The sequence below is a fragment of the Triturus cristatus genome, chromosome 3_2 (genome assembly GCF_964204655.1).
Source record: "Triturus cristatus chromosome 3_2, aTriCri1.1, whole genome shotgun sequence".
In the NCBI taxonomy this organism is placed as follows: domain Eukaryota; kingdom Metazoa; phylum Chordata; class Amphibia; order Caudata; family Salamandridae; genus Triturus; species Triturus cristatus.
In genome coordinates, this window is record NC_140584.1 from 982,474,647 (window position 1) to 982,499,876 (window position 25,230).

General features: G+C 44.2%; 1 protein-coding gene across 4 annotated transcripts in view; it reads right to left on the minus strand.

The window, feature by feature from the left end:
* The window catches only part of P2RX1 (purinergic receptor P2X 1), a 997,156-nt gene that overhangs the window by 56,393 nt on the left and 915,533 nt on the right, over nt 1–25,230 (minus strand). The gene's annotated exons all lie outside the window — the stretch shown is intronic.

Genomic DNA, 25,230 nt, shown 5'->3' on the forward strand with positions numbered 1-25,230 from the left:
CTCGGACAGAGTTTCGTCTTGACATCCAGAAGGAACACACCTGGACAAAGTTCCAGCGCAGCGTTTTATACCCTAAAAGTCTTTGTTCTCTAAAGCCACAAATCACTAAATCCAGTCAGAACCAGTTTGGTGGGGTCGGGGAGCACTTGGTTTACGAGGCGACATCCTGCCCTTTCAGAATGCTATCAGACGCCCAGTGGGGGGGGAGGGGTGAACCATCATTCTCCTTGCCAGGCACGGCCTTGCTCAGATCAAAGAGTCACCCCTCCCCATGCTCTGAATACCGATCTCTCTCTCCAGCCAGGTCTGACCCAGCTGGCCCTGCTGCTCCAAAACCAGACGGCCAATACACATACTAGCAAAGCCTACAGGAAAGCTCAGGCAAGAAAATACCGCGTTTCCAGAAGAGCCATTTTCGAACATGGGATATATAAATGGTTCTTACTAAAAGGTGTATCTCGATGTCCTGAGCATAAATATATCAAACTCGAAGTTCCTTTCAGGTTCTGGGGGTCAGATAGGATTATAGAAGGTAATGGTCAACCTGCCCATTCTGGCCTATGAGAACGGATAGCTTCACGATAGTAACAGTGAAATGGAGGGTAACTCGCTATTAGAACATGCTACACAGACCCAGGCATTATGGTTATCCTAATTCATACAGTCATCTTTACACAGGGGCATTCGCGCTGTGGCACTGATTAGCAGTGGCACGGCACCCAGAGCATCTAAATAAAGCCAACATAAAAGATAGGAAGCGAAAAGAGGAAGGGAGACCCACGTCAATGATGCCAGGTCTAACAGGCCCTCATCCCCAGTGGTCACTAAATGAAGATGGCGCCAGTAACATTAGTTCCCATTCCCATCTGTATTAGGGCATCCACGGAAAACACGTGGACCTGTTTACTTTCACCCAGAGATTCTGACTACTAAAAGTAGCTGAAATCTCTGGGTTAATAAGTGGGGTTAGGGGGTTCAAAAGAGGAATAACAGTGAGAGATTCAGACCCAGAAATTCGGATGCTCCTGCTAATTCCTCGTTTCTTAGTGTACATTCAAGCTCCAACTCACAATGGGTAATATACACCCAATATCTGTAACTCCGGGGAGGCTAAATACTGGCCCATTACATCCACCACTCATAATAAAGGGCTGAGTATTTTCATCACATATTGTGCTGTCCAATAAGAATAATTGGGTCATGTTTCAAAAAACGAAGCTGCGCAAATAATGGTGGCAGGAAGAGGCAGCTATTCCCCGAGTACATCGAATTACCTGAGATGCAAGAATAAAATGTGTGCTGGGCAGTTGCGGTGGTCAACACGTGATTTTAGCACCTTCATGTAGCACCAGTGCTCTCCACCACTGTTGCAAGTTGTGCCAGAGGCCTCCCAGCCATCGGGAGGAGGTATGAGGCTACACAATACGGTGGCAGTAGTTTATGGCTGCACCCATCCTTGTGGGGGCCTGCAGAGCTCTCCCATCCCATTGTGTAAGCTGCCTGGCTCTGTGCTAGAAAATTCCTGGAAAGACATTAAGAGTGAGTCAGGACCCACTGGTGGAGCTGTGGGTAAAAAAAACACTCCTTGATTAATGGTTAATGAATCCCTCTTTCCCCTTCCAAAGTGCCCACCAGCGGGAGGGGTAACATACAGAACACCTGATGGTTTTGTTATCTTCTCCTCTTCCCTCATGTACTGGCTTGTCCCACTGCATGTTCAGTAATGGCAACATATATCAATGCCAGACTAAACAAGCATTTGCAATGCAGTTGATCTCGCAATCTTCAGAGCTAGAGCTACTGGCGCTGTAATTGGCAATGCGTTTTATGTATGTGTTTTGGTTTGGAGTGGTTTGGTTAAAACGTTATTACCTATCAAGCTTCAGCCCAAGGGAGGCTTTGCATAAGGAAAAGCTAGAATTTAATTTTTCTGTTTATGCAACTTCATCAAAATGGATATTGGAATCTATGAAAACACCATTTCCACACACAGCATTTGCGAAAACAAACAAAGTCCCTTGATGTTATTCAGCGCCACTATTTCTTATTAAAAACGTAAAGATTGACATGAGGAATGGAATAACAAGTATAACTAGTGCTCCTATACATAAGTTGAACAGATTTGGATTGAGGCGACGCTAGATAAAGTTGTAAAAGAAAAACATGTTACCCACAAAACGTTTGCCCCAATTTCTCTGCACCGGGCGAAGAGCTGATAATAGTGACGACTAGCCGGGGTGTCTAAAATCACAGGGCTGTCAGGCTGATACACTTCAGGAGGAGTAAATACCTGAGTGCTGGCTGGACCCGCCGAAAGCATTGAGTTACTCTAACCAGGCCCAGGCCGACCGGTCACCACTTCATGACCTGGGCCCGGCTCATGCTTCAATGTGCAAGCCGTCTCGTAGGTGGCAATTAGGAAGCAAATGAGTGAATACATGCAATTTGTTGACAGTAAACCACTTCATTTGCCGACTTGCAAATTACTTTTTACAATTATTCTAATCACTATGCTAGGAATCAACTTATTTTATTGTTGAACATACCTGACGCTGTGAACAGACCTTTTCTGGTGCCACGCAACTGATGACCTGCCTTTTTACTGTGGAAGTCCTATGACCCTGTACTATACAGGACAGACAGACATAGGACTCAGTCGTGTGACTGCTAGTAAGTTGCAGCACCATGGACCCTCTGGAGTCCAGGACCTCTCTGCCCCACATGGACCTTGGCCGAGTGTCTCAAGCAGGATGTGAGAGGCTCCAGCCGGGAAGCGGCTGTCGTCAAGCCTCAACAGTGAGCAGACGCTCACCAGATATGTGCAGCGAGGGGAGCATATAACAGGAAGTAGACAGCCGCGGTGCGTCCATTGGGGCGTAGGGGCGTAGCCCCACCAGCCAGCCCTGCTTGGACCCGCGGCTACCCACTTCTCTTCTTCCCTTTAACCTCTTCAAGCCTCACAAGTGACAGGAAACCCGGCAGCCGGAGCGCGCGACCAGAAGAAGCCCCGGAAAGCGAAAGAAACGCCCGGGTGAGGGAATAAAGCAGGGCAAACTATTTAATTTCACGGGAGCTTGCTGGACTGAACAACTGACAATTATGTCAGTCAGCATGACGTCAGACCACCCATGGGTGGTCCGGCATCATGTTGACTGACATGCAGTCAGACCGTCACCAGGGGCATGGAGCAGCACAATGCACAAGTGCGCATGAGTGGGGACGGAGGACGAATTTTCGCACCGTGCCCAGTCATGCGCACTTGTGTTTGCAGTTCTGGCGCATGCCCATTAGGAGAGCGAGGGTTGAGCAAAGGCTCAAACCTCGGTCTCCTAATGGGCAGGCGGGCGGAGTGTAAAACGTGCCCCAGCCAATCCTGGCGCTGCCAGCAGCGCCAGGATTGGCTGAGAGGGTTTTGCACGCCCACTTGCAAGCAGTCAGTGATGTGTGCGTGGCTGTTCCCGAGTGTAGGCCATTGCGCCAACGGACCCGAGGCAGCGGACTGACCTGCTCAGGTAGGATTTTTTAATTTTATTTCAAAACTCCCCCCCCCCCCACCTCCGCGATACACCCCCCCCCCCCCCCCGTGACACCCCACGAGCCGCAACTGCCTTCCGCAGGACTGTAGTGTTCTTGAGGGTTGTGGAGGCTGCCGAGTGCCTAGAAGAGTGACATCGTCCGCTAGGACACTCCCCGGTGACCCCGAGAGGCGCATTCCACACAGGTCCCTCCGATGGAAGTATGTTTGCAAGATGGGCTGCCATCCAAAGCTGTTGCCAGTTTTATTATTTGTACACATTATCGTATCGTTATTTATATAGCAACGGCACCTGCGCTCAGTCAACTGTCTAGCAGCAGCTAACAACCTCTAACATACTTACAATTTACATGTCATTCTCTTGAGACTGTCGTGGAGATTCTAGGAATCCATCTTCCAAAGAATCTTGTTTTGCTCTACTGGCTGCCCAGGGAGCAACCCATTTAGCATTCACCATTCACCTGTCTGGGAGCGCATCTGCACAGTGGAACCAGGCAGGGGGGTCCTGGGGGGGGTCCTGGGTGGGGGCCAGTGGAAGGCACCTCTGCTCGCATCGTGACGCGGCAGGGCCTAGGCCTCAGCACCCAAGCCTTCCTTACTCGATACATGAAGGTGCCTGCACACAGACTTTTATTGGCTCAAATAATCTTGATAACTTTCAAAATAAAAACAAGCATTTGCAATGCAATAGGTCTCGCATTTACGTGAGTTTGAGCTATTGACATTGCAAATGACAATGCCTTTTATTTTTGTTATTGTTTTAAAAAAATAATAAAAGGCATTGTTATTTACAATGCCAATAACTTACACTTGCGTAAATGCGAGACCTATTGCATTGCAAATGCTTGTCTATATTGACGGAAGAATAGATTTTAGAATTGATGCTCAATCGTTTGTAGGATCTGCTGACAAAAAAAGGGACGGCCATCCAAAACCATGGAGTATCTTGGATTGTTTTTCGCATTAGGATTTTGTTTGCTGTGGCGACAAAGGAGCTTCCAAATGGACTGTGAGCACATTCCACCAGGGGCAAGGCTGGCTCATTGATGCTGGCAGGAACAGTGCTGGTAATAGGTATTTGTTAGGGATAACATTGCCTTTTCTTCATTCATTCAATAAGTAAATACTGCTTGGTCTAGCAATCAAGAACTGAGGCTCACTGAGGGCCTGATTTAGATCTCGGTGGACATATCCTATGGGATTGATATTTTAAGGGACTGGATATTTGTCACTGTTGTGACCGAGTAACCCGTCCGCCGAGATCTAAAGCAGGCCCTTTGTGAGAGTTAATCTGCAGACTGTTCCTATATAGAAGCTGCAGCCTTTCTCTCAGATCTCCAACGTGATGGATGCAAAGATAGGGAAGCAACAAAAAGATGAAGAAGTTACCACAGATTCGGTCTCCACCTTCTCGTATTTAGGCAAGTGGAGGGGATTGTCTTCTCTTTTTACATTTTTGGTGAAAAAAATATTAATCATTATAATATACTGATACATTAAGTAAATCAGACATGGTTTAGGCTCAGTCTACCTTTTTTCTCAGTATCTATCTGTACCGTAGAAAACTGGACTTAACTCATGCCCAGGGATCAGGTTGTGCATTAATGGGTATTCCGTACTAAACCTGGTAATGCTGAGAAAATTCATATGTAAAGCCGCAACACCGCTTCATGCCACGAGGAAGCTATTACATGTAAAAAGAAAGTTCTGGCTCCAGACTGATGCTTGAGATGAGACCGATGAGAAATGTGCAGGAACATGAGGTGCCCACCTGAAAATGTGCTTCTGTAAGTGTGTTACCTATTATGCTGCATTTTGTTTGAGGATCAGACAAAAACTTAACAAAATAGGGGAACAGGTAGATGGCCTTTATTCATGCTCTGCATGGCCACGGCTGTGCCTTCTGAGCCCTCGGCCAAGGGTTGTGGTCTAAATTCACACCCTGTGCCTAATGCCCCTACGGTACCCCAGTATGGCTCGGTGAAAAATAATTGTTTGCCAGTAAGACAACAGGTGTACAAAAATTGTTGAAACTTCTATGTACTTTTCATTTAATTCAAGGCCTTAGGGCGAGTACGCTAAGGAAATGCAGTGTGCTGTGAGCTCAGCTTGCATTACTGGCAGTGGTTTCAATATGAAAATGTGCACACGTTTGCAAAATTTAGCAATTGGAGAATATTCATATTGTTCCCAGAATGTCCCCCGATGATATTCAAATACAGTCAAAAGTATACGCGCAAGATTGGTGATTGCTTTCAAAGTAACCTGTAAACACAAAAATGGAGTTTGCTAAACTGTTGTGCAACTTTAACTACTATTTCCCGGAGGCATAATTTATTAAAACATGTTTGAGGCATGCCAACATTAAAAAAAGATTAATATATATTGATAATCCGTGCAAAACAATTATGGACAAAATGATGGGCAACATGAAAATAAACTTGGAGTCTGATTCTTAAAGAAAGTTATAAAAGTGCGCCCGTGGGTCCTGTCCTTGCACTGGTGCAGATCGACAACTTTTAGAAATTGAAACAACTAGGCCTGGAAACCGCACTTCTATCAAACCGCTTTGAATGTTACTTTCCTTGTGAGCAAATTCACACATGTATATTATCTTATACAAGAATCTCCTGAGCAATTGTAAATTCACGTGCTTAACATCAGCGCCTGCAAAGTAGCTTAATCCCATGTTATCCAAACATCAAAGCGGCAAAAGTGAAAGCAATGGAGCAGAGCATTAAAGGGCTGGGTGAGAAGGGATGGGGGAATGCAAGGGTCAAAGAGGCAGGGAGAGCGACATAAAGCCATATGGCTGCTTCGCGCGCGTGCACGCCTCGTGCACTGTGTTGTCACCCAACATCTAACCAAGTAAACATTATGAACAAACAAATCACCCTATTAAAAACAAGTTCAATTTGCGACGAGTCTATCAATTCCAGTTTTTTTTTTTCGTAAAACAGGCTTTGTAATCCTGTTTATAACATCAAAAGACAGGCCTCCAAGCCTCAGAACGCCAAAAAACCTGAACTGGAAGAGCTGCTCATGCATGGATATGGGAAACCTGAGACCTCTGCTTTATGTAAACCTTGTTAGCTAATATGACCGGCCCTTCCGTCTGCAAATGGAGCAGAAAAAGTAGTGGTTTAATTGGAGCATGCTTTCACCATTTCTTGCTTGATGTCTTTGAGACACGCGTTTCTAGTTGCAATACTATGTCACATGATGAGTATTGTGTTACAATTGTCCCATCGGTCAGCTTCTGAATTGTAAATATCTTTGCGTGGCTGCAAACATGATGGCTGAACAAATGTGCTTGATGTATGAGCATACGCTGAGCCTGTCTCAGAGGTCTGACTCTTTCCCAGTGCTGGGTTTTCAGCCAACAGCTCTATGCATGCCAGGACCTGCAGTGACACACTGACAATAGAGAAATGAAAACTACAAGCCCTAGAATGCTTTCTGCGGCAAGCTGAAATTCGCTTTCATATTATGGGTCCACTAGATCCCTACATATCGAACTTTAGTGTCAGCAAAGTCATAATATAGATAGTCTGTGCATTGTGGTATGTTTATCCTCGTACATTGTTAGTATTTTGCAAACGTTCACTTCTATCCTCATGGAGCTCATGGGAATCACACAATCTTTGTGGACAGAAGATCTGCGATACATCATCCTATCAAACTTGCTTTTCCATTTATTGTATGAATGTATTGACATTAGTATAGTGCACAAACGGCTGGGAAGCAGCGGAGAAATGTACATTAAATAGAATGTTTGGTGACGACAAAAGATTTTTTTTATAATGAAGAGACGTTACGTACTTGAAATGCCCATTACCTTATTCTTTTTTTTTTTTACACTTGAAGCCATAGTGAAATAAAGTGCTTTGCACAGAATCACACAACGTCAGTCAACTGCGGAAGTTTGGATTAGGATGAATGGTGACAGCTGTGAATTTTGATGCCCACAGTGCAGACCATTTTTTTTAGTGTAATTTAAGACGGGCTCTGCTAAATTCTAACTGAGGATGTCCTGTGAACCAGGAAGGGGTCGTTTACTTAAATTGTGATGCCGAGCCTACAAATCGTCTGCACCAGCCTCCCTTCACCCCTCACCTCTCTCCACCCTCCTCACACTGTCAGGCAGTCTGAAAGACAGTGGTGTAACAAAACTCTAAGACACTCGCCATATACAATCACCCTAGCAGTCGCACATGCAGGCATAGGGATACTTCATAGGGGTTGGTATGAAAAAGCTGGCGACCTGGGAATGACTTTCTTTCAACTTACTCCCAGACCAGATGGAAATTAATGTGGGCTTTAGACCATTCCAGTATTGTAAACACCAATGTATGTTACGTTATCTGGTGTCCGTATGGCGTGCAGCTTCTGCTGGTGTGACATTGTGCGTCATGCCTTGGCTGCATAGGAGCAGTTGGAGTGCTTGATTCGGGAGTACTTTACTAAACAGGAGAAATGAACACAAAAGATGTGTTTGCATATCTGAGGTTTCGCAGGTGGGACCGGCAGGGGTGTTTGTAAATATAGCCGGCTAAGCGAGGTGCCGAAGTACTGGGGCGGGGACAAGTGAAGTAAAACAATAGCTGTTTTAAAATGGATCAGTGCAATCTAGTCTGAAATGTGAGCAAACTTTAAAAGTCTCTGAGTGGAGAAATCAAGTGCGAGCAGAAGGAAGCGGGTGGGGAAGTCTGCCGAGCGGTTGAATTGTTCTGCTTGCTTGTTTTCAGAGGGGGATCTTGTTAAAAGGGAGGAGTTTTTGGGGCAGCCTTTGGGGAGATCTTATCGGCCGCGAAAGTGAAAGAAAACGAATGCTTTCAGGCTGCCAAATGGTGCGCGCGCCCGGAGCACATACACTGTAGTTGGCGGCCTGAAATGCACTCGTTTCAACTTCCAAATGTCGCTTACTATAAGTCTCGCCAGAGCAGCGCTAAAGCGCTGTCTCAGGCGAGACCTAATCACGAGGCTTAAACATGACACAGTGACTGCACTTCACTCCTTACGTAAAACTGATAAAACAATTAGCCTTTACCGTGCTCTTATCACTGTCTAAATCTGCTTTGGATGCCTTCCAAACTCACAGACAATGGTGATATTATTACCCAGTGTACAGCTAAGAGCTGTTAAAGGAGAAGAGGCCGGATAAATGTGCTGGCGGCCCCTTTCAACTATCCTAAAAATATAAACATATGCAGGATAAATGGAAGCAGATGCTACATTTAACCATATTAATAATTTTAATAAAATCTCTCTCCTGCCGAGACTCTGTCCCGATGATGGCCTAAGTACTTCAACTATTGTCCTCTGCGATGTACTTCTGCATCACGTTTCTTAGGAAACAGACATGTGTGCCCTCGTTTCCGGTTTCTCTTCCACTCCAGACATAGTGGTGTACTTCAAAATCCATGCAGCCTCATTCCAAGCACCTTATGCAGCATCAGTACTAGAGAGAGTGAAGGGAGGCGCGTGCAGGCTGTCATTCCTTTGTGAGACTGGCGCAACTAGTGGTGAAGCAGATTTAGGGGAGAACCCGAATGGAGGATAATGCAAAACACGCAGTTATTCGATATCGTACCAAAGCATTGCCAAATGTCACACATCCAAAAACGGTGAACTTCTTTAAACGTTTATTCTGCAAAAATGCACTGCGCAGTGTACACCAGACTGGTTCAAAAGTGCCTTCTTTAGTAGCAGCTGTTATTTACTGCCCAGCAGGGCCACGAGCGCTATCCAAAAATGTTTATTGTAATTTGAATATTTTTTTATACAGCGTTCACTACATCAGATTTGTCGTTTCGCACCACTGTAGAAGACCGGATTGTTAATGACTGAATTCTGCAATAGGTTTCGAAGTGTGACATTAAACTGTGCACTGCAGGCTTCTCACAGACGCCAGCATTGAGTACCTAAGTCACTGACCTTTGTTAGTTGGAAAATATTGTGAATTAGGGTGCCTTAGCGCTAGTAAGTGGTGGAGCTGATTGGGAAGTGGGGGCCATGCCCCCTAGCTCTTCTTGTCCTGCTGTACCAGAAGAAGGCCCGTCTGCCTGGCGCCTAACATCAGGAACATTGCTTGCATTTTATCATTAAAATGCAATCGCTTTATTTGCCCAAGCAGCACCTGCAGCCTACTTTTTTTCCAAATGAAGTGTTTACATTCCGGCGTTAAATGCATCACATATCCTGTTGCCTGGTCCGGGTTTTTCTCTTGGCACTGTTTTGGCAACTGTGTATTCTCTAAAGTGGATAAAGTGCAAACACCTTAAGCGCCCAGTCTGTAAGAGAAGTGCTTCGGAGGTTGAACCATAATTTATAAAAAAGACAGCCCTTGTCAATATCTTCTGTTCACTGGCCAGACATTACGTGAAGTTCTTTTTCTACATTTTGGAATGCGCTAGTGCAACTAATGTACATTTCCGACCACTATAATACATATGCTTTATTTTTTCCCTTCCATGCACACTCATGGGTAGCTTGAGAAGTACACTTTAGGAGAGCAGAACATTTAGTCTATGCCCTGTGATGTGAGAGGGTTGCAGACTGTCCTAGCTTCAAAGCATACACACCTCGTTGCATTGTGGGACTTGTAGTCCTGCATTTATAATGGCAAGTACAGGACTGCAAGAATGAAAATGAACAGCTATATGAGAGGAAAAATACTGTTTCTCGCTAAAACACTCACTAAACTCAGCTTTCTGTTGTACTGTGATTCCACCGCACCAGGCTTGTCCAAATAGTAGCCAGTGAGTTACCGGTAGCTCTCCTCCTACCTGTAAGTAGCCCTCCTCTGTGCTGCACAATTTACAGAATTTAAAGCTGTTACTTGGTCGAAATAATACATGTGTACTTTACACAAAAATGTATGTAATTTCAGAACTCGTGAGCTGATGTTTAGAGAAAAATGGATGAATTTCCAAGATATATCCAAATTTGATATTTAATAGGTTTCCATTTCAAGCACTCACCTTAATGCCGCTTACATTCCCTCCGCTCTACGCTGCAATCTCCGGATTTTTTTTAAAGAAGTAAATTGTCTTTCAAAACTAGCGTGCGTGCTCCATAGATAGCAATATTATTCCATGTATGTTAAAGACGAGTCGGTAAAAACACTGTACGGGGAATGCTGTAGATGAAAACGTTCCCCGCGCTTCCCATACGCATGCAACTTTCTGCATTCCTGGAATGGTAAAGAGGTTGGCAGATGTTGGCCTGCAGCAGCTCCAAGAGTTAACACTACGGCCCACATTTGCATAGTTTTGCACGAGCGCCCACAGGGCTTTAAAGCATATAGTCGACGACAGCGCCCGTTTGCACTGCTTTTCTTCAAAGAACGCCTACGCAAAACCTTAGTACATTTGGACCCAGGAGAGAGAGTGTAGTCTTACAGGTGTGTACTGTTTATTTTTTGATATTCATTCTTTATAGGAAGCCGCTACCGAGTAGTAGGATGAGATTAGAGTTCTAGGCAAGGGTGTCCAAAGTGGTTTCAGGAGGGACGTTTCAGCGTGATTTTTCAGAATAACCCATGAACATGTTGATCAAGTCCACTGAGGTTCGTTGTATGCAGATGCGTGTTAAGTTGGGCAGCCCTGATGCAGAGCAGCGGTTACAAGCATCATTTTCATGGAAAGCAGCGAGTGAGCTGGATGGGCCTCCGAGTGGTGGGGCAGCCGTGCCTGGGACGCACTGAGTGCTGAGAAATACCCTTGTCCATGACAGTTCAAAGTTCGCGTGCATGTGATCTACTGTGCGTGTAGTTGGAGACGGCTCATTTGGGTGTAAAGGTGATGCGCTGAGATAGCGAGAGCAGTGGAGGCCCCCTCGGTCACTCAACATATCTCAAATGTTCAGGTACCTGGGGTGTCTTATCTAGGGACTGCCCACACTGCTCTTAAGCAACGGTTTACAATGGGAATGGTTGCTTGGTTCATGGACATCTTAAGGGATTTGGCGGCCTTGTGTCAAACGTATTTTGGGGGCACCTATTCAGAACCCTTTGAATTTATGATCCAATATTAGCTCTTTCTTGCCCTCTTTGGCCAGGTCACTGTCAGTGCACCGGCAAAATCGTCCAAACTCCACATGTGTTTCGTTTACATCTAATATTCAAGGACAGTGACTTGGGTTTTCAGTATTGTAACACAGCAGCAGCAGCTCACTGATATTGCTGAAAGTAGTCTCCGTGACACCCTGCCATTTCTCATATCTCAGGACCTGTTTTGATCTAAAAGCAACTTTTTATAGATGTTGCATGAAGCACAAACATACACTTTCTCTGAAAATGTTGTAATAGAAAATCATACATCAACCACATTAACAAATATATTAAAGGAAAACGATATTTTAAAAAAATCTATTTAATAATTATTCACGGTCATCAGGACAAGGCTCTCTGCAGAACAGAGTTGGCTCTATCAGTGGTCCCCTGAAAGTCTGGCGCCCTGGGCAGCTACCTATGTTATGCCATCTATTAATGTAATAACTGCACTTTCACAATTGCTTTATTAACCTTCCTGCTTTCTCAAATTTGCTTGAAAATGCACGATTTTTCTTCTTTTTTTTCAAAATTTTCTTGGGGGGGGGTAACCCCCCGAAAACCCCCATTTTGGGGTTCGGGCTCGCTCGCTGCGCTCGCACGCTACGGTGCTGTATGCTAATTCGTTTGCGCCCCACCACTTTAAAATCTCACCCACCGCCCCTGGAAGTAGATGCAAGTGGAGAGCAGAGCCGCCTGCCTCTGAAATCCTGTGGCAGAGTACCAGTGCAGTATAAGCGAGGCAGCCGGGTGGGCACTCACCAGAGATCCCGCAGGCCCGATGCCAGTGTAACTAGAAGTATCAGCCGAGTGAGATGTACCCCACTCCAGCCACTGACCCACTTACTTTACCAACACAGGCCGCCGAACGATCCACACTCTCAGGCTCAGCAGCAGCTGCAGATTGGCTTCTAAGAGGCTGCCGCAGTTCATGAGGTTGGGGTCCTGTCGCTAGATTTGATCTCTTTCTTTTAGGCAAATTTTATTGCAGTGCAAGCAGCGTTGGCAGCCAAGGCCGGCAGCCACCCACAACTTACAATCGGTTTTAAAATGAAAGCGGTCTTTAAAGTCAAAGCATCTCTTTCGACAGCCCTTCTTTGAAAAGCAGGTACTACTACAGTTTCAAGAAGTTCACGTCTAAGATGTATGTGCAACAGAAGACCGTCCTGACCTGGCTGGCACCTGCCATTGTTTAATTGAAATCTCAGGGTGCGGCTCCGATTTCAAAGACAATGTTTTATAGGCGGCCGACATTGTTTACATGAAAGCATGATTGAGAATAAGTAGAGTGCGAGCTGGAAGCCATGGATGTGTAAGGGAGGAGGGGCAATGGCACATGGAGGAAGCGTCCACAATGGCACCCGCTCCCTGATCCATGAACCGTGGCGTTGCTGCAGCAGGGGGAGGCAGCGGGAAAACGGATTATATTTCAAAGTTATAGTGCTAGCATAACGCGGAAGCTGAGTTAGTAAAAAGCATTGAAGGATAGTGAGTCAGGCAGGACAAAGCAGTTTAACAAAATGATGAAAATAGTACACGTACTGTGTAACAACAAAGTAAAGGGGCCAGTATCGTGGGAGGATACCATTAATAACATGGCTGTACCAAGGAGGGACTTACAAGCCTCAGAATGAATCAGAAGACAGCATTTACAAAGGACAAACACACAAGCCAATGAAAAATAAGGGCGGGGACTGGGCGAAGCTTCTCTCCATACTGAACTACCACAGCTCTTCGCAAAGCAGCGCTTACGCGCTGGCACACACTCGACCTAAAAACAAAGTCGTACTGGGAAAATGTTGTCAAACCAGCCTCACACTGAGGTTGTGGTTACTAAACTGTCAGAAGTAGTTAAGTAAATAATGGGGTAACCCAGTATCCCTCAGAACCTGGGCGGTATTATGTACGGAAAACAGTGGTTCTGTTGGGTGAAAAGATTCCTTTGTACAGATAGCATAAATCATGCGTTATTCAAACATATACCATTTTCGTCATAAGCAACACACCAAACAGTTATATGTGGTAATCTGATTTTATATCCACAAATTTTAAACTTTTTTTCTATAAATTGTTATGAGGACCGGCAAGACAAACAAAGTGATAACAAGTGGTGACAAAGTGACAAATAGTGCTCAGTGACAAGGTGTGTGATATGTACAATATATTTTAAAAAGATGAGAATTTCATTGTGGCCAGGAAAACAAATATAGTAAATCTGCGAAAATAAATTGATTCAATTGGCGCAGGTTCTATGAACTGGTCCACATGTTACTGTCGACGTTTCAACCCAGGTACTGCACTACTGTGAGGTCAGTGCGGGTCTTCATCAGGACTTAGATAGGGGATGACGGCCTGCAAGTGATGAGATAACTACATCAGGTGTGCTGGCAAAACAAAATGGGTAACTAACAGAAAAAGAGGTGGCCTAAAGACCCACCTAAACGTGGTTCAAATCCAGTCAGTCAGTCAAAAGCTTTTATTTCGGTAAAATACCATAAAAAGACATAAATAATTATATACAATAAAATGATTAAAATGTACAATACATAGAGTGGAATCCATCAAAAACATTGTATTATAAATAAAATTACAACACAATTAAAAAACATTATTACTAGAAGCCGAATTAAACAATATCCCTGACCCAAAATAAAGTCAAATCTCAGCAATCTTTTACTGGGCGCCAAAGTCATCTGTGAGAGCAAGAATTAGCTGAGAATTTGTAATTTTTTTGACCTAGAAAACCACATGGAGAGAAGGAATCTAGACATTGCAAACACTATCACAGGTGTAGTATCGTACTTGAGGATTCTAAACACCTCCTGGTAGTCCCGAAGACCCCTGGCGTTACAGAGCTGGATAATCCACCTCCTCCTAGCCTTAGCATAAAGCGGGCAGAAGAGGACAACATGCAGCTCAGACTCACAGGTATCGATACATTCAGGACACGACCTCGCAGAGTAGAACGCATTAGACCATTTATGGGTAAAAGCCCGCAATGGTAGCGAGCCGTGTCTAAACTGGATGTATAATTTCTTAGCCAGTGGAGGTTGAATAACATCCAGGAAGGCTTCAAAATGGGGACTAAACTTGATGTCAAGGAAGGTGTTGGTGAGCCTACCCATGGTGGAGTGTAATAAAATTCCCTTCCGATAAAACTGCAGGGCCTCAATCAATATTTTCTTGGATAGCGAACAGCTGGTCTCTTCCGGTGCAGTCCACAGGTCCTCCATTCCTATAGAATAACAAAGATTCTTTACATATATGAGCCAGGGTATTTTCCCCAAATTCCCCCTTGACAAGAGATCACCCAGATCTTGCCTATAGCTTATAAGCTCAGGTGTTGACCAAAGCCGTCTCCAATACAGGAGAGGACGATTCAGGGCGATCTCTCCAATAGGAACTAAGCCTAGATCCCATCTCAGGGGAATTAAGGGGGTACTCATAGGTAATTTCAGGAGTCGTCTAGTGAAGGGATTTTCAGTTGAAGTCAACATAGCGGTACTATAGTATCCCCAAAACTCCGCGCCGTACAGCGCACCGCCTCTCGCTTGGGATTTGTAAATTTCCATAGGGGGGCCAAGAGGTTTAACAGTAGTATTATTGAAAACCTTCATAATGCCCCCCACGGTTTGTGTTAGCTTCAAATTGGCCTTCGCCATGTGAGACCCCCAATTCATTTTATCATTAAGAGTTACCCCCAAATAATCAAAGGTAGAAACCCTATCCAGCTCTACGCCTTCCAACTGGGGGCAAGGGCAATTAGCAGAGTTCGAGCTGAAGACCATAAATTTGGTTTTAGATATATTCAATTCTAGATCCCTTATTTTACAGAAGGAGCAGAAAGCCTCTAATGAACGCTGGATGCCCATAAATGATTTGGACAACAAAAGCGTATCATCTGCGAACATTAGGGTAGGTATTTTACGCCCCGCTAGCATTGGGGAATCCAGATTAGTTGCACACAAAAGGTGCTCAATCAGCCCATTAATAAAAAGAGAAAAAAGTGTTGGGGCCAAAACACATCCCTGCCTCACACCCTTTTGGACCGGAAATCGATCAGAGATTTCACCCGATCTCCCGTATCTCACCCTAGCATAGGTGCCTTCATGCATTCGTTTGAATAAATGGCAAAGATAGGGGGGAGCACCCATCTCCCTTATTAGGACCCATAATTTCTCCCTCTGGACCATGTCAAATGCGGACCGAAGGTCCACAAAAATCAAATAAAGATTACCAGCACCCAAAGTAACTGTCTTCCAATAGATTAACTGTAACCTAAAGAGTTGATCAATGGTAGAAACCCTTGCTCGAAAGCCCGCTTGGAGAGAGGTTAAAATTTGATGGTCCTCCATCCAAGTCTGTAATCTTATTAAAAGGACTCGAGCAAACAGTTTTTGTAAAACATCGATCAAACTTATTGGGCGATAATTTGCCGGGTCCAAGGGGGAGGATTTTTTGTGAATGGGTATGTTTTCGGCTCCTAACCAAGTGTCGGGGATCTCAAGTCCCTGTAAAATAGCGTTGAAATAGACCCGAATATAAGGGGCCCAGATCTTTATTTCACTATGAAACAGATCACCAGGGATCCTATCAAGCCCCGGGGCTTTCCCCACAGATAGGGAACTAAGAGCCAACTCAATTTCCGAGGGGGTGCAGAATCGACTTTCCAAATTCTCACAATCAGGATGGGGGGCAAGGGTGTCATCTGACTGGATAACTAGGTCTAGTTCTCCATCAATGTTATTAAGCGAATAGAGGGGCTTGAAATGCTCAAGCCACACCTCCTCGCTGAGGTTAGGGGCAAAAGCAGCCCGGCTTTCTGCCGAACCTGTTCGTACAAGGTTCCAGAAGGCCCTCAAATCACGAACTTCTAGTGCCTGCTTCATACTTTGCCACCTTGAATCCTCCCACTCGGATTTCGCTTCTTCAATCAAATTTTTGTAAAAGACCCTCGCCACTCTAATACTTGACTGAGTACCCTCTTTAACTTCCCTGATCAAGGCAGTCTTAGCCAGCCTACAAGTACTGTTATACCAATGATCATTCTTAGGGGCCCTTGGTGTCAGTGTAGTAGGGCTGTAAAAAAAGCCAACCAACCCGCCAAGCAGTTTATTATGGATGTCCTGCAGGTCTAAGAAGTGGTTCTATAAAACATCACCACTAGTAGTCAGAAGGTGGGAGACCTCCTCTAGGGAGTGCGCAACGCTGCGGTATAAATCCGCAAGCTTTACCTCGTCGGTCACAACCCTTTCCCACCTAATGCGTCTACCACCCGCAGTTAACACCAAATTCTCACTGCTAGGTATTACTGGGCCCAGGGAAACTGACACTGAACGACCACCGATATTGGTTATCAATTCTAGTGATATTAAGTTGTGGTCGCTATCATCCCTACGTATGACAGAGAAGGCTGCAAGATGGCCCCAAAACTCGACATTCACCAAAATATAGTCGATTGTCGAGCAATTCCGGGGTCTATTAAAAGTATAAGAACCCGGAACATCGGGAAGAAGTCTGCCATTACAGGCCCTCAGAGAATGAAAAATAACTAACTTGTTCATCTCAAGGGCCAGGGGCAGAAGGCGTTTTTCTGGGTACATAATACAGTCTGGGATTTTATAATTTTCATCCTCATCTCGAGTGGCAGAGGGAATCCCTAAGAGTGGTTCAAAGTGACAATTAAAATCAGCCCCTATTATTTTATGGGACATTGGTGGAAGAGAACCTAAAATAGCATCTAAAGCACCCAGAGTCGATAAACCCAAATGAGTCGGGCGAGGACGCAAGTAGACATTAATTACTGCCAGCGAATATCCGGCCGGGAAGGTAAGTAGCAAACACAAAGTGTCAGGGGACTGTGAATCTAGGGTCTTAATTGTGCAACCTAAATGAGTTGCCACCCAAACAACTAGGCCCCCCGAGGGTCTGCCCCTTCCCCCTTGGGTCGCCGGAACAAAAACAAGACACATAGCCCACCCTCGCTGGATTGTACCGTAGCCACGTTTCTTGATATAGACAAATGTCATATTTGTCCACTAAATCTCCCCACTCTGGATTAGTAAGTTTAGACCCCAGACCAGCCACATTCCAAGACCCTACTAAAGATCTACGTGTTTCTAAATGGGGTGGACTAACCGCTAAAGGAACATGAGCAGTGCAGCAGTTGGGAGCAATTCTAACTGGAGAGTCGAACTCAAGAGGCTCTTGAATGGGGCTGTGACTTTGGGGGACCGAAGGGATGGAAATAGATCCCATCTCAATTCCATCTACAACATTAGAAAGGGCCTTCTGCACACTTAGACCACCCCTAGGCAGGCCCCCATTTATAAACAAATACCTTCCTTCCGTGTACAACAAAGGTGATGGTCAATCCACAGAACTAAGTGCGTCAAACCGATCACTAACCGGGATATTAGGGTAGAACTTATGGATGTCTTGATGAAAGTAACGTGGTTCCACAGGGTTTGAGGCACGTAAATAAGTATAAAAGTATCCCAAATGGCAGGTATCAATAGAGCCTAATTTGGACCTCCCTCCCAAATTCAATATATGGCCCACTACTCTAGGGTCTCTAAAATTAATTAGGATGCAATCGCCATCAATGTCCTTGGGTCTAGTACCCAACCAGCAAACCCTACGAACAAAAAGAATCTCCCCACGACCAACAACATCCAGTGGTCTATTTTTAGATAGCCAATGAATGACTTTATTTTTTAACTCATGATAGGATTCTCCCTTATCATGAGTTAATGGAGGAACTCCTGTGAGCACGGCCACATAAGGCCTCAGGGGGGAGCTGTGGGTAAAGGGAGGGATTAACTGAACCCTAACAGAAAAAGAGGTGGCATAAAGACTCACCTAAACATGGTTCAAATCCAAATGTGGTCTGAACCCTTCAAAAAAATACGTATCCAATGTGTATCTCTGGAAGGGAGTAAAATTTAGATTGACATGAGGTAAAACCTATGTATCAGTAGCTCACTTACTGCACGTGAAAAAGAGCGGCAAAAACTGCTCACCTAGGTAGCGTGCGGACGAATCATACGCTATCAATGTGGATCTCCAAAAGGTATTTCCAATTCGGTTACTTGGCGGAAAGGGTCTGTGGATAATTCAAAAAATTGAATGTAGAATAAGCCCAGTACATATATTTCCCACTTGGTATCCAAAAGCAACAAAAATTGCTCACCTAAGCGGAGTGTAGGCTTGTAGCTCGCACCTAGATCTAGCTGGTCATGTTGCACTTAGCAGATAAGATGTGCAACCGAAGACTTCCCGAATGAGTCTGTGGGTAATTAATAAGTGTTACAGGAGAAGGTTTTTATATCCAATAAAAGTGAAAATGAGTAAAATGACAATGAATTCCATCACTGCTCACCTTCGTTAAACTGCGGTGAATCAGGAGGCTGAACGTCTTTACTCCGGGCGTTCCGCGAGGTCTATCTAATGGAGATTAGAGGGCGATTTAGCTAATGAAGATTAAGGGCGATTACTGATCGGGAAAGGTAAAGTTAAAAGACGCTACAATTACGTGTGTTTACCTTGTTCAACAGCTCGGACGGCAGGCAAGTATCCCGGCTCGTCTAGAGGATTAAGCAGCTAGCCGCGAATTGAGTTAGCAGATGTAACCAAAGGCTACGTGCGCGTGTACGCCGATCGTTGCCGGTTGCTGAGCAATGAGTGGAGCTAACGCCCACGAACATATCGTGTCATGGGTCGTTGCCATGGCAGCCTGTCAAACAGGCATTGGGGGAGAATGAGTGTTTCTCGTAAATGTGAATAAACGGCGGTTAAGTCACAGAAAAATAATATCATATCTCAAATGCATTGAGTTAAAACGAAAACAAACAATAGTGTTTTAAACATTCATGTTTCACTAAACATTCAAGGTATCACATCGGAACACCGATACAGGCTGTGTTCCCTAAAGTTCAAATTCACAGACATATCTCAACTTCATAGCAATCGTTGGTACATCATGGTAATACTCATTGGTGACAATACATTCTAATATGGTGGATAATTCAAAGCACATATGACCCTTGGAATAGGATTCGACAGTATCATTAGACAGTATCATGTGTCAATCGCATTAGGCTTTGCGCGAAACCACTGAGTAGTATTTAAAGCTGCAAACATATCAGAACCCGGATGAGTTCCACAAAGTTTGTAAGCAACGATATCACAAACCAACCATGTGATATGTCTCATCGTCATACCAATTGTGGAACAGACAAGTAATGGTTCGTAATGAGGTGGATACTTCATAGGTAGTAAAAAAGTTCTGTGCAACTGTAAAAATTAAATGATTCACCAAATTTAATGCACCAACCGCGAAGGCATAGGGTGCTCGATCAGAGTTATCAATTAAATTAAATTAAATTAAATTAAATCCCTGTGATGTACCTAGGGACCACACGTTGTAAAATAGGTGTACAAGGAGCATACATAGAAGACAGTTCAAAGTTGGCCCATTTGTTTAGATGTCTCCTCCATCTCGTTTAGCCCCCTATGAACTGAGTTGAGCAAATGAATCCATCTGCACTCCTTGTAACTAAGAATCTTTGCAATGGAACCTCCTCTCACATTGGGAATGATTTTTTCTAGTATCCACCATGTCAGGTTGGTGGGAGAGTGTTGGTGTGTCATGAAGTGTTCGACCATGGGGCACCCATGCACCTTACATCTTATTCTGCTCATGTGTTGCAAAATTCTGACCTTAGCTTTCTGAGTCGTTTGCCCAACATATATAAGGTCACAGGGGCACTTGATGGCGTATATGACATTGGTGCTGTTGCAATTCGTGAAATGAGAAAGTTTGTATGTTTTGTCAATATGTACAAATGTGGTTCCTTCCTGGCATAGATCACAAGCCTTACATTGTCCACATTTGTGGTGTCCAGTTATAGTCGGGAGGCCAAAGGGATTTCTAAGGTCCGGAGGTTTTGGTGCTTCCAACAGTGCATTTACTACTGTATCTTTAATATTTTTGCCCCTTTTAAAGGCAAAAATAGGATCTCGCGTTGTTTGTAGCTCACTGGAAACCAAATTCCAATACTTTTTCACTACTTTCTTTATTTCGTTGCTTCTGGTGTTAAACGTAGTAACGCAGACCAACTTGTCTGTCTCCAATTGTTTCTGGTTGATCTCAAGCAGTTGCTCACGGGGGCAATACCAAGCCCGCTTCTTGGCCCGTTTCAACAAACCCTTTGGATACCCCCTCTCTCTAAGACGGACCGTTAGAATATCCGATTCCTTGAAATAATCCGTCCTTCTAGTGCAGTTTCTTCTGAGTCTGAGGTATTGTCCATAGGGTAGGTTATCCCTCAGACTCCGTGGGTGATGTGACTCATATTTCAGTAAGAAGTTTCTCTCCATCGGTTTGCGATACAAATCACAATACAAAAGTCCATCTTCTACGCGAAATGTCAGATCCAAGAAGTCAATGGCTTCCTTCTTGAATGACATGGTGAATTTGATGTCGTTTGATCTCATGTTCAACCAACTGAAGAATTGTGTAAGTTCTCCATCACTCCCAGACCAGATCATTATCACGTCATCAATATAACACTTCCATACAGCAATTGAATTGAGGTATGGGTTGTCGTGATTGTACAGGTGTTCCTCTTCGTAATGATCCATGTATATATTCGCTAGACTAGGGGCATAGGTCGCACCCATAGCTACTCCTTTGCATTGATAATAGAATTGTTTCTTGAATACGAAGTAGTTCTTCTTCATTGCAATCTCCACCAAAGAGATCAAGAATTCAGTTGGGATCCAATGAGGTCTTGGTCTCATATCCAATGTAGTTCTGATAACTCCCAATGCTGCGTCCTGGGGGATCGAAGTATATAAGGAGGACACATCCAGCGTGGCAAGTAGTTGAGTGGATAAATCAAACGCCTGACCTTCCAGCAGCTGTATGATATGCATGGTATCTCTTACAAATGATTTGGTCTCGGATACAAAAGGTTGCAAAAAATAGTCAATAAATTGGTTGAGTGGTTCCAAAATGGAACCGCAACCAGACACAATTGGTCTTCCTGGTGTTTTTTCTGCCTGTTTGTGTATTTTGGGTAATGTATATATGGTGGGGATTCGAGGTTCCTTGTTGTTGAGAAACTCATGTTCATACTGGCTGAGGAATCCTTCCATGAGGCCTCCCTTGGTAACCCTCTCTATCATTGATTTCAGAAGAGGTGTGGGATCGCGTGGGGTTGGATGATAGCTATCCAACATTCCAAGTTGTCGTTCAAGTTCCTCTATGTAGTCACAGGTGTTTTGTAATACAACAGCACCGCCCTTGTCAGCTGCTTTGATCACGATGGTTTTGTCATTACTCAAAGAACGTAGTGCCATTTTCTCTTCCTTGCTGATGTTGTATTTTATGTATTTTCTTTCATTAAGAATCTGCATGGTGTCATGAAGTACGATTTTCTCATATGCTAGTATTTTCTCACTCATCATATAGGCCCCTGGAGTAAACGTCGAAGTTGGCCTAAAACGTGTAGCTGCTGGGACAGGGTTGTAGGTATTTTTGTTGAAGTAATGCTTCAGTCTGATCTTATGAAAGAAACGCTGCAGCTCAATCTTGATCTGGAAGGAATCCGGAATGACTGTGGGAACGAAGGAAAGTCCCTTGGACAAGACATCCCTCTCTGCCTGTGATATGGTGTGACTTGATAGATTGATGATGGGGTCTGATGCGTTGCCGGTAATCCGGTTCTCTCTCCCCTGTAGGTCTGTCATTTCATTAGTTGGTTCGATGTTGTCATTGTCACGAGAATTGGTTGTGACCAGTATGTTGGTCTCAGAGTGATCTTGAATATCGTGTTGTTGGGCATTCCGTGTTTGGGTGTCTACCATCTGTATGTTTGCCTCCGTGTGGAAATCTCCCCGTGTGTTTCTGGTTGGTAAAATCGTACAGGAAGCTAGACAAGTTATCCAAAGACTTGAGAAACTACGATAAGAATACTACATACCCGTACTTGTCTGACGATTATTATCAACAGGATAGCCAAGGCTTCTTCAGTAATAAGAGCAGACAGGGCCCGAGAAGATTCTATACTTTCTCAAACTCCTCCGCGGGCAGTGGCACTGATTCTGACTCACATAGACCTTCCACTAGCGTACAGTCCAACCAGGGTTCACGTTTTTTAGGGGAGGATTATCGCCAACAGAACAGGGGCGGAGGGAGATCACAGAACTGGGAGAGACCGGGAAGATGGAACAGGGGCAGAAATACCCAGCAGGCCTCACGTGTACGATTTCTAAACAAATGGGCCAACTTTGAACTGTCTTCTATGTATGCTCCTTGTACACCTATTTTACAACGTGTGGTCCCTAGGTACATCACAGGGATTTAATTTAATTTAATTTAATTTAATTGATAACTCTGATCGAGCACCCTATGCCTTCGCAGTTGGTGCATTAAATTTGGTGAATCATTTAATATTTACAGTTGCACAGAACTTTTTTACTACCTATGAAGTATCCACCTCATTACGAACCATTACTTGTCTGTTCCACAATTGGTATGACGATGAGACATATCACATGGTTGGTTTGTGATATCGTTGCTTGTAAACTTTGTGGAACTCATCCGGGTTCTGATATGTTTGCAGCTTTAAATACTACTCAGTGGTTTCGCGCAAAGCCTAATGCGATTGACACATGATACTGTCTAATGATACTGTCGAATCCTATTCCAAGGGTCATATGTGCTTTGAATTATCCACCATATTAGAATGTATTGTCACCAATGAGTATTACCATGATGTACCAACGATTGCTATGAAGTTGAGATATGTCTGTGAATTTGAACTTTAGGGAACACAGCCTGTATCGGTGTTCCGATGTGATACCTTGAATGTTTAGTGAAACATGAATGTTTAAAACACTATTGTTTGTTTTCATTTTAACTCAATGCATTTGATATATGATATTATTTTTCTGTGACTTAACCGCCGTTTATTCACGTTTACGAGAAACACTCATTCTCCCCCAATGCCTGTTTGACAGGCTGCCATGGCAACGACCCATGACACGATACGTTCGTGGGCGTTAGCTCCACTCATTGCTCAGCAACCGGCAACGATCGGCGTACACGCGCACGTAGCCTTTGGCTACATCTGCTAACTCAATTTGCGGCTAGCTGCTTAATCCTCTAGACGAGCCGGGATACTTGCCTGCCGTCCGAGCTGTTGAACAAGGTAAACACACGTAATTGTAGCGTCTTTTAACTTTACCTTTCCCGATCAGTAATCGCCCTTAATCTTCATTAGCTAAATCGCCCTCTAATCTCCATTAGATAGACCTCGCGGAACGCCCGGAGTAAAGACGTTCAGCCTCCTGATTCACCGCAGTTTAACGAAGGTGAGCAGTGATGGAATTCATTGTCATTTTACTCATTTTCACTTTTATTGGATATAAAAACCTTCTCCTGTAACACTTATTAATTACCCACAGACTCATTCGGGAAGTCTTCGGTTGCACATCTTATCTGCTAAGTGCAACATGACCAGCTAGATCTAGGTGCGAGCTACAAGCCTACACTCCGCTTAGGTGAGCAATTTTTGTTGCTTTTGGATACCAAGTGGGAAATATATGTACTGGGCTTATTCTACATTCAATTTTTTGAATTATCCACAGACCCTTTCCGCCAAGTAACCAAATTGGAAATACCTTTTGGAGATCCACATTGATAGCGTATGATTCGTCCGCACGCTACCTAGGTGAGCAGTTTTTGCCGCTCTTTTTCGCGTGCAGTAAGTGAGCTACTGATACATAGGTTTTACCTCATGTCAATCTAAATTTTACTCCCTTCCAGAGATACACATTGGATACGTATTTTTCTGAAGGGTTCAGACCACATTTGGATTTGAACCATGTTTAGGTGAGTCTTTATGCCACCTCTTTTTCTGTTAGTTACCCGTTAAGTTTTGCCAGCGCACCTGATGTAGTTATCTCATCACTTGCAGGCCGTCATCCCCTATCTAAGTCCTGATGAAGACCCGCACTGACCTCACAGTAGTGCAGTACCTGGGTTGAAACGTCGATAGTAACATGTGGACCAGATCATAGAACCTGCGCCAAATGAATCAATTTATTTTCGCAGATTTACTATAAATATTTGTTTTCCTGGCCACAATGAAATTCTCATCTTTTAAAAATATATTGTACATATCACGCACCTTGTCACTGAGCACTATTTGTCACTTTGTCACCACTTGTTATCACTTTGTTTGTCTTGACGGTCCTCATAACAATTTATACAAAAAACGTTTAAAATTTGTGGATATAAAATCAGATTACCACATATAACTGTTTGGTGTGTTGCTTATGACGAAAATGGCATATGTTTGAATAACGCATGATTTATGCTATCTGTACAAAGGAATCTTTTCACCCAACAGAACCACTGTTTTCCGTACAAACTGTCAGAAGGGCATGCCTGGGTCTTGGCAGTCCACCCAGCCCCTGAGCCAACAGACTGCAGGGGAAATGCCAAAGAAACATAATAATAGCCAGTCCATCCCTGCACGCATCTGAAGAAGAGAGCAACCCAGGTATTACATTGACCATGCAGCCAATCAAAAGCAGGCTGGTCCTCTAGGTAACATAAAACTGCTGGGAG